Source organism: Microtus pennsylvanicus, chromosome X (genome assembly GCF_037038515.1).
Source record: "Microtus pennsylvanicus isolate mMicPen1 chromosome X, mMicPen1.hap1, whole genome shotgun sequence".
NCBI classification, from domain to species: Eukaryota; Metazoa; Chordata; class Mammalia; order Rodentia; family Cricetidae; genus Microtus; species Microtus pennsylvanicus.
Window position 1 is genome coordinate 14,969,583 of NC_134601.1, and position 9,917 is coordinate 14,979,499.

The window sequence follows — 9,917 nt, forward strand, 5'->3', positions numbered from 1 at the left end:
TATCATTTGGTAATTGGTCATTATGTGAACAGGATGAAAGTTCCCTGCACTCATGTTGCCTGTGATACATAGGATAAGAAGCCATTCTGCAGGAGAGTCACACAATGAAGGTAAAACAGTAAACACGGGGGTGAGGGTATGGCTAGATGAGAAAGGATTCACAGAGGGAGTAGTAATGGGCTGAAATTAGGAAACTTAGGGGGCCCAAAGGATATAAGAAAAGAAAAAAACCCAATATTTGAAGAAAGTTTATGGTCTCTGCTGAGACTATCAAGTAACTCTCAATCAGCCTATGGCTGTCACAGGAAACATGTCAGTGCCATTTAGCCATTGCCAGCTCTGAAACAACATTATTAGAGGACATTCACTAAAGGAAGGCAAGCTGAGAAGAGGAGGGGGAGAGAACTCAAAAGACAAAGGCAATGAGGACTGCAGCAAGGACAAATGAGTCCAAACACTGCATTACATTCTTTGGTTCCTGAGCTCAAGGGTTGCACACTAAAGCAGTACGGTACTGTGAGGCAAGGCCTTAATGAGGCCAGTCTTGGCTCAACTTGCCTGCCATCTTAACACTCAAACATTCTGGGTCTCATTGTTTTTCATTTGCATAATGGGGATAATAACGGGCTAATAACTCGCTTCCTATGACTGAACACTTCCGAAGGCTACAGCACTGAAGAAATGCCCAGGAAGTCCTATAAATCACATAATATGACACAAATCAGTGGGACTCCCTGAGCAGAGGCTGAGTCCTATCAGGGCTAAGGCCGAAGCCTTGAAGAAGCAGACCAAAGGAGCTATGACTGGTTCCCTCCCAAAGGCACCAGGAAGCGATTCCCTAACCTGTCCCCAACCCAAACTGCTCCAAGCTCACCACTTCTGGCCATGTGGCTGTATTTCCTTCCTGCTTTGTAATTTATGGCTTGGCAAACTCTGACTTCTTTGCAGCGGAGCCATTGTGTTTGTTAGCATAATCATTTCTCAGAGAGGATGTCAATAAAGGCCGAGGAGTGAAACCGAACCCCCCACAACTGCAACTGCTAAATAATTTCTGGAATGAGTTGTCAGGAACCTTTTATTTACTGATTTCGTGCATTTCATTTATTTCTGGCATGGGGCCAACCTTCCTGACAGTTAAGATTTATTGATTTAATTGCCTAGGGTAACCATGCAATAAAATCATCTCAAAGATAAATTTTCATGGCACTGTGTAGTGTGGAGGTAATTTTTCAAATGCTATGGCTATATTTCTGCAGGTTACAGGTGCAAAATTTGCTTAAAGCAGGGATGTCTCATTATTGCAGCTCAGGAACATTGGGGTCCAGCTCTTTGGTGGAAATAGTTTAGAAGGGAGACAGAACAGAGCAGAGACAGAGTGGAGACATGAAGAGAGGGACGAGGGAGAGAGAAAGAGAACGGAGGCATGGCCCTTTCAGAAAATAAATGATATTTCCTTAATTGGTTCATATATTCAATGCCCATGAGAAAATGGGGCTTCGCTTTAATTAGGAGTGGGCTTGGAGGTTATTTACAGTGTTCTGTGGAATCATTTGTTTCCAGCTGGGCGATGCTTTGTAATGCAGGAGCCTCACAAGGTAGATGATTGCCACTTGTGACATTAGACTTTATTGCTGCTTTAGATCTTTTTATTTACCCTGTTAAAGTGCTCATTATGGCTCTGAACAACAGGTAAATGAAAAACTCTGATTAACTCCCAGGTTAATGGTAACATTTGGGGACGTCAGAAATAGCAGAAACTTTAAACAATGTGAGATCTTTTCTTATCTCTCTTGATTTATTTTACAGTGTTTTTGCTTTGATTGCAGGATTCAGATGGTGCCGTTTAATAGCTTATTAAACTTGCAGTTTAGCAGGTTTGCTGTTTAGATACAATTTTATTTTTGCTCAGGTGTAAACTTTTGGAGCAGAGATTTTTGGGGGTTTTGTTTGTTTGTTTGTTTGATTTTTTACTTTATTGAATTCCAGTGTCTGGAATCAGGCTGACTGTCTCACATGCTTTTTTGTGCAACGAGGGACTGAGTGCACAGGTGCTGGTCTGAAATTTTTGTGCTTGAAATGTCATCCTTGCCCATAGGGGAGGAGGGTGTCTGTCAGGGATGAGAGGGAACCTTGGGCTTTTGGGAAGAACCTAAGTGAAGAGCTCAATACCATGTTTCAGGCAATTGAGCCTTGAGGGAGTTGAGGATAGAGCTATTAAAGGCAAGTCTACAAATGTGGAGGGCCAAACTTCTCACTTTATTCTGCCTGCCTCATCCTGTTGGCATTATTCACTGCCTTAGAGCCTATGTGTCAGCTGGCCTGAGTACCTTAGTGTCTCTCTTTGTACTTCGGTTTCTTTGTTTCTGGGTAAAAGGCTGGGTGTTCCTGAAATGCTGCTTCCTCAGCTCTCATAGAGTGCAACTCCAGGACATGTGGGTAGTTAGCCAGTCTTATTGCTACTTTTTAGTCAGTAATACAGAGGAACCATTTTCCCCTCGCACTTTTTGACAGATCTCCTGAATCTATTTTCACAATCTCTAATGGCCCAGGCACAGCTTATCCAGTGTTTTTTGTTTGTTTGTGTTGTTTTTTATTTTCTTTTTTCTTTTTCTTTTTTCTTTTTTTGCCTATATCATAGCATCATAGTCTCTTTCAGTGGAGTGTTTTGGGTTTGCAGGCTCTGGTTTGCAAAACTATATATAGCAAAATGAAATTAGACCTTGACTGATGAGGCTGCAGTAGAGATGAACGAAGATGAAGTGGTGGGTTCAGCTAACCCTGCAGACTCCCTGTCTTGAGGAGGTATCCATGGCAACGCGCCTGAGGCTCTGTGCTAAGAGTGGTACTAGGGACAAGATCTGGGTGTCTACATTCTCTCATTCCACACAAATATTTAAAGAGGAATCTATTACGATCAGGATCTTTGGGGTTTTGTTTTTGCTTTGTTTTGTTTTGTTTTTCAAAACAAGGTTTCTCTGTAGCTTCGTAGCCTATCTTGGAACTAGCTCTTGTAGACCAGACTGACCTCAAACTCACCTTCCTCTGCCTCCCGAGTGCCGGGATTAAAGGCATGTGCCACCACTGCCCAGCTATGATCAGGATCTTATGTAGGAAACAATGTGAAAAATGAGGACTACGTACGTGACAGTTGAGTTGGTCAGATGTAAACATGGCTCAGATGGTCTGACTGGCATTTGACTGGCAAGCTGTTAAAATCAGGAGCACTTGCCTTGGAATTGTAAAAATAGCCTCCTTTTTTTTTCTGTTCACATTCTTGCAAAATTCAATACATTCCATCTACACACCAGCTATCTGTTAAAGATGTAAATCTTATTATGCTATTGCCCATTTAAAATCTTTCAAAAGCTTGTTATCACACTAGAAAATCTTCCTGTGATTTGACAAGTCCTGCATGACACCATCCCTGCCCTGATGTCCAGATAGCTCTTGCTTCTCCTTGTAATTGCCAGCCTCTGGAAAGCTTCAGTGAGTGGGCCAGCAATCAATTAACATGGTTTCTCAAAATACACATACACGTGCGCACGCACATACACACGCACGTGCACATAGGCACTTGTGCACACACATGAACATAGGCACTTGTGTACACACACTGTTTAGTTTGCTTTTTTTCTAGTCAAAATCATTTATATACTATCCATTAGAAGTCTTGCCAATTTTACCTTTAAAATAGATCAATAAGCCATCCCCCTCCTTCCACTGTATCCTATATTCACACCGGACAAAGAAATTTGCCTCTCTTCTCACTGGCATGTTAGCATTTAATAAGACTCCAAAAAATTTCATGGAGGAAAGCTATAAAAATACTTTCAGTTCTCAGGTTCCCATGGATATTTGACTGTGACTGTTGTTGAAAAACTATTAACATCATTAATCCATCAACCACTCTGGAATGCTCTCTTGTGCTAGAAGTAGTTTAGGTTTTGAGAATACATCATTGAGACAAAAGGACAAATTGTCTTCGTTCTTAGAGAGCTCACAGCAGTGAAGGAGATAGGCAGTGCACAATATAAACTCATATATCTAGAACATCAGGTAGTAACTGTTGCTAAAGTAGGTCAAGAGGATGACTGGGGAGAGGACCAAATGGAAAAGAAAAGGAGGGTTGGCCCGACATGGAAGTACAGACTGTCCACCCACTGTGATGGAGGGGAAGGCTATACACACTGGCACACACACATCTTAGAATGAAATGTTCCAGTGTTCCAGGAAACATTTCTCATAAAATTCTAACCAAAATGTTTAAACCAAGAAACTCCATGCTCCACCTCTATTATAGCTCTTGCCAGCCTCCTTACCTCTCTAGCAGGCAGGCGTACACCTCTCCATTCTAGCCACCTCTCACTGTCTTCTGCTTTTATCTAGTATACATTTCCCATACTATTTCCTTTTCTTGCAATGCCTATTATTTACCTCTCCTTTGCCCCTAAATAAGATGTTTTTCTGCTCCTTGTCTCCTTTTAAATTTTCACAAGGAAGTGATTCTCTGAAAGTGACCAGTCTACCTTTTCGATTGCCTAGTTATCTCATCCTGTCCCACCTTTCAAAAAATAAAAGTCCTCTCCAGAAAGGTTCCAAGATTAGCCTGCCGTTAGGTCCCATTTAAAGACATATATATATATATATATATATATATATATATATATATATACTATCTTAAGACCTGTACCATCCCAAATTTTATTTAGAGGCACTTAAATCTCAGAACTGCTTTGCTTTCTCCTGTACTGTAAATTCTCAGAGGGACAACTCAGCCCAAACCACTACATAAAGCTCTAGTCCTTTATGCTCATTCCTAGGCCAATGCAAATGGACAAATGAGAGCAGTCAATATGCTCCTAAGCAAAGAAGATAACAATCAAGGAAGGGTAGTTAGCATCCCAAGAGGAGTTTATGGTCTCTCAGAACAGAATGACAAGTCAAAAAGATGACAGACCATGAAGATTTCTGGAAATTTCTTCACCCCCAGTTAGTCCACAGTGAAAAATGGAAAGATCAAGATCTCTCTCATATGGAAGACATTAAGATTATAAAGCAGGAAGTTCATGCTGAGGAGGATATTAAAAATCACACACTTGTGCTAATTTGGAAACAGTCAGTTGGAAGAATGTGCAGGAATTGGGCTAATCTGGCAACGCTCCCTGGTGTAGAACGCTGAGGGCATATTTCTCAATTGATCAAATTCCTATGGGCGTCAGACAGTCTTCTGTTGCTGCCCCATCAAATAGCAACTCAAATTCCAAGTGTGCCAATGTCTTTATGGCTCTGCATTAAGATTTTAAAGTTTACCAGACCATGCTTGACTCCAATTACAAAAGTCCCTTTGCCAGGTTCCCAAGTTTTCACACAGCCCAACCTGGAACCACTAAGTCCCACTATAGTCGCCTATGTGCACCTGCACAGAAGAAATTACAAGCTTCCTTGCTTATCTATGCAGGGAATTTACCAAAATACTTTGCCTGGTATATACTTCTGTGACTGCTGCCGAGTGAACACAGCACATGTAACATCAAATCAGAAAGTACTAAATAAGAATTGCTTATTTACAACATAAATTCTATCATTATAGTGAGGTGGGCACATTCATATACATTTGTCTATGCAGACTTCACTAGTATGCTATCACTTTCGGGAGCCTAGTTAGTAAGATTTTGGCAGCTCAGTCATGCACATTTCATACAGAATGAGTTCATTTCCGTGAACTCAAGGAAAATACATCACTTTGGTTTTCTTCCTTCTGGAGCAGTCCCTCTCTAAGGTACCGATGTATTAGCCTGGCCAATTGAATTAGCTTAAGAGAGGCCCTTACGCTTAATCCAACTATCTAAATCACATAGGTTAAAAACTTGACCTGGTCTTCACATCTCATAATGTCAACCAATATAGGCTTGTGCTGAATCAAACTATTTCAAATTGATTCAAAATGCATTTTAATATATTTTTCCAATGGTTGTAGATATTCTTATTCATAAAAAATCTCAACAAGGGTTTTAAAAAGGTGGTAAATATAAATATATGAAACACATATTCATATATATGGAATTTGTATACTCAGATAATAGTGATTAGTTTGTCTGTCTTATAGTTTGAATGGATCTTCGAAACACTGTTTTATAACAGTGTGCACTTGAGCATTTAGAACACATGGATGCCCTCTATTGTATCAGTCTTCCAAACAACAGTACTTTTCATTACAAAATAATTTTAAAATATCACCACAATTCTGACAGGTTGATCAGGAATGTCTTTTTAAGAATCAGTAAACTGTCAAGCTTACTGTGGGGAAGGGGAACAGAAGATATAATTTTAAAAATTCATATTTTCTCTGGAAAGTTCAAGTTTTATCATTGAAAACAAATTTCTGTCCATTGCTTTCTCTGAGGTAGCAGGCTTAGTTTGTTTCCTTTTAAGGAAATGTCAAATAAATACTCAAGTTGAAACCATCACAGTATTTCCTCTTCCTTTGAAGTGAAAAGAGGCTTCTAGAAACAGCAGGCTGCCAGTTCACCCCACAGTCACTTACACTTAGGCTGTTCTCCCAGTCACCCATCATGCTACGGGATAATGAGTGCTTTACCCAGCTCTCACTTTTGACACAGATTTTAAAAGGCAATGCAACCAAAGTTTGATGTTTAATTGAATTAGTACTTATTTCTCTACTTTATCAGGGGTATTCTTTTTTTAAAGATTGTTCTCATTTGTCTTAAGATTTTTAGTTCTTGCAATTTATATTTGAAATATATATATACATATATGAAATATACATTTTTATAATAACTTCTTTTTTAAGCCTTTGGAAGTGTCACATCATGCACCCCAATTGAATTTACCTCCCGGTACCCCAGATCCTCCCTTTATCCCTACCATACCCCTATAAGAAAAAAAAATCAAAGTAAGCAAGTAAGCAAACAAAAGCAAAACAAAAACAAAACACACAACAGAAAAATCTCTTTGTTTCTCCTTCTTTCCTGCTTCTCTAACACCTTTCCATTTGTCCTGGTGTGAAGGAAGCTTCAGTGTGCCATATAGTATACCTCATTTTCCTATCACTTTTACTGGCAAATGTCTGTTGCAGTGAGTCACTGGTCTGGTTCAAGGCCTCTGGTTTCTGGTAAACCATCATCACTGGATCCTCACCAGAACTCCTATGGGGTATCCTGTGTTTACCATGAGGTGTAGAGATCTTGCGGGTATTGTTCCACAGGACTAGGCCCATCACCAGCTCCAGCAGGTCCTAGATGGGGTAGGCCAAACTAGTCAGACAGGCCCCTGGGGCAACTGACCTCAGGTAAGTGGGTGGAAGGGTATTCTTTGATGGTTTGTTTGCTTTGTTCCACCTACACCCCACCCCCAGACAGGGTTTCTTTGTGTAGCTTTGAATCCTGTCCTGGCACTTGTTCTATAGACCAGGGTAGCCTCAAACTCATAGAGTTCCATCTGCCTCTGAGTCCCGAGTGCTGGGATTAAAGGCGTGTGCCACCACCGCCTGGCTCTATCAGGGGTATTCTTAACTGCAACTAATTTGTAACTGTTGTAACTGCCCATGTTTGGCAGTGAAAATTATAGCTTAGTGTCACTTAGATGAACTGCACTCAGGGTCCAGCAAGGTTACCCACTTTCATACTGTGCGTGCAGATGCCAATTCACAGAAAGAGCCATTAGTGAAGGTCTCTGCCTTGGAGACTCCTTAATAGCTCTTGGAATAGCCGTGCAACTGCAGATACACCTTCCTTCACGTCACTCTTCTACTTGACCTTTTCACCACTGCTTTTAAAGCTTGTCCCATACCCTGATGGCATCTGTTTCTAAATATGCAAATCTTCCAGTATAAACGCTGGAGGAAGGGAATTCTGTTCATTACACTAGTCCTGTCACCTGGTATTGTTTGGTAAAAGGTAGGCCTTCATTTAATATTTTCAGAACAAATGAATGGTCTCAGAGAAAAGCTGAATACGGGCACTATACAAGGTTCTCTAAGAGGTGGCCACTCAGCTCTGCAGAAAATTTGTCCATTGTCCGGGTTCCTGTATATGTAGGAATGGGTTATATCGCTTTTGAAATAGTGGTACTTCAGATATAAGCAAAAGCTGCATTTATAGAGCCCACTCTGCAGGGAGTATTGGCAGAGGTCCTCAAATTGCCTACTAAATGAGAGCTCAGTTGGAAACATGGAAATCCAACTCTTTTTCTTGCAAAGGCCATTTCTGTTTTTATTTTCAGATACTTAGTATGCTGGCCTAATGAGGTCTATTGACAGAGAAAATGGTACCAGCAGGCCCCTCAGGGAGAGAAAGCTGCTCCTGAAGGACAGGTTGGAGTGAACAGGAATGAGGCATAGCAAATAGCTCTTCTGAGGCACTCTATAGATAGTCTTGCACATAAAAGTCACAACTGAAAACAAATCCCATTTTGAAAGGAAGCTTACAGAGGTCATAGAAGAAATAAAAGTTGAACACAAGAAAGACAGTATCCCACATGGAGTTCTGCTGTGGGACAATGGTCTTCTACCCTATAAAGATTTGTTACTTGTATTTAATAAAACACTGATTGGCCAGTAGCCAGGCAGGAAGTAAAGGCGGGGTGACCAGAACAGGAGAATTCTGGGAAGAGGAAAGGCTGAGTCTGCAGTTGTCACAGAGGAAGCCAGACAAAGAGGAAACAATATGAGAATGCCTCGCTGATAAAAGGTACCAAGCCACGTGGCTAAAACAGACAACAATTATAAATTAAAGCAGGATGTTAGAGTTAATAATAAGCCTGACCTAATAGACCAACCAGTTTATCTCTGTGTGTTTCTTTCAGACTGATCGGCTGCAGGACCGGGCAGGACAATAACCACTGTCTTGCTTTTTGTGGAACATACCATGCAAATGGGTGCAGTGACCACAGAAAGACTTGCATAATAGTCACTGGAGTATAGCACAGTACATGGCTAGTAGTTTAATTGAATAAGTGAATTAATTAATAAACCAGTGAGTACCAAGAGCTATATTACTAAATCAAAGAACATATTTTACAGTATCAGACACTACATTTGTATCTATCATCCTTACTCCTTTAAGTTTTCAGTTTTTCAGAGTGTGCTACCATCTTACTTGAACCTTGTTTTCACCCTACTGACCTTGGTCTCCCCATGCCAGGCCACACTCTTCATTCTTACCCTGCCTGGTTAAGACTCTACTTACCATAGAAGATAGGAGTTGAAATACATACTCTCCATCTTGTAGTGTGAAATAACGGTCAATGATGAGGGCTGCAGTGATGGCTTAGTGGGTAAAGGTGTTCATCAGCAAGCCTGCAAACCCAAGTTAAGATCCCAGACCTGCATAATGAAATTCAAGAACTAGTCTCTGAAACTTGTCCTCCACCTTCCACATGTTCATGTGTACGTGTACACAGACACACAGAGAAAGGGAGAGAGAGGAGAAGAGAATAAACAAATGTTTTATTAAAAAGAAAATAACATGGCAAGGAAGGGGCTGTTCAGACAGGCTGACCTATACCTAGGACATCAGAGGCTGAAGTAAAGATTTTTGTTGCTCCAGTTTAAATGATATGTTTGATCAGAATATGTATGACAAAATTCACATGCCTGCTTGAGATGCAGCGATTTCTCAGTCAGCCTGACAGGGCAAGAATGGACACTGAAATGCTTGCTTGTTGTGCTATCAGTGCACATGCAGATACGTGAAAGGTTTGGGCCCCATATCTTGCTGCTTAGAGGACATCTGCTTATTCGTTTTTGTCTACTATGAGTGACTAACTTGGGGCAAGAATTGTCACTGTTGTCACTCATGCTTCTGAAGCTCTTCAGCACCAACTCAAAACAAAACAATCTATATCTTCTTACTTCCTCACATCTCCATGACATTAACTTCCAAATAGAGAACTGTTGG